Here is an 837-nt window from a genome sequence, read left to right as displayed (position 1 = left end):
ATTTTTGTGCATACAATTCTTTTTCCTTTTTGGATTATTTTCCCCCTCTCTTTGGGATATAGACCTAGTAGTGGTTTTATAGCCCTTTGGGCATAGTTTCAAATTGCTCTACAGAATGGTTGAATAAGTACACAATTTCACTAGCAGTGCATTATTGTCTCAATTTTCCCACATCTCGTCCAACATTTGTCATTTTCCTTTTCTGTCATATTAGCCAATGTGGTAGGTACAGAGTGGTAGCTCAGAGCTGTTTTAATTTGCATTTCTCTAGTAATTTAGACCAATTTTTCATATGTCTATAGATAACTTTGATTATGGTATCTGAAAACTGCCTGTTCATATGCTTTGACCATTTGGGAATGGCTCTTATTTCTATAGATTTAACTCAGTTCTCTAGATATTTGAAAAATAAGGTCTTTATCAGAGAAATTTGCTGTAAAATGTTTTCACTGTTATGATTACTATGGATTCCCGCCCCCCATCCTATTTCCCCCCAGTTTATTCTCCTCTTTCTCTCCTTTCACCCGGTCCATTCTCAAAGGTGTTTTGCTTCTGACTTTTACCTCCCTCAACCTTCCTTCCCTTCCATCAGCTCCCCCACCCCTTCTCTTCTCCTCTTCTCCTCTTACTTTACTGTGTGGTAAGATAGATTTCCATATCCAACTGCCACTCCAGTATCTTTGCCAAGAAAACCCCAAATGGGGTCACGAAGAGTTGAACACGACTGAAAAAATGACCAGACTACAACACCTACTCTACATTTGAATGGAAAGCTAGCTCTTAAGATTTCTACCACGTGTCATTTTTCTTTTGTTATTTTAAGTCTGTATGTATTTG

This window comes from Vombatus ursinus, unplaced genomic scaffold (genome assembly GCF_900497805.2).
Source record: "Vombatus ursinus unplaced genomic scaffold, bare-nosed wombat genome assembly UNPS02007822.1, whole genome shotgun sequence".
In the NCBI taxonomy this organism is placed as follows: Eukaryota; Metazoa; Chordata; class Mammalia; order Diprotodontia; family Vombatidae; genus Vombatus; species Vombatus ursinus.
This window is presented reverse-complemented; position numbering follows the sequence as displayed.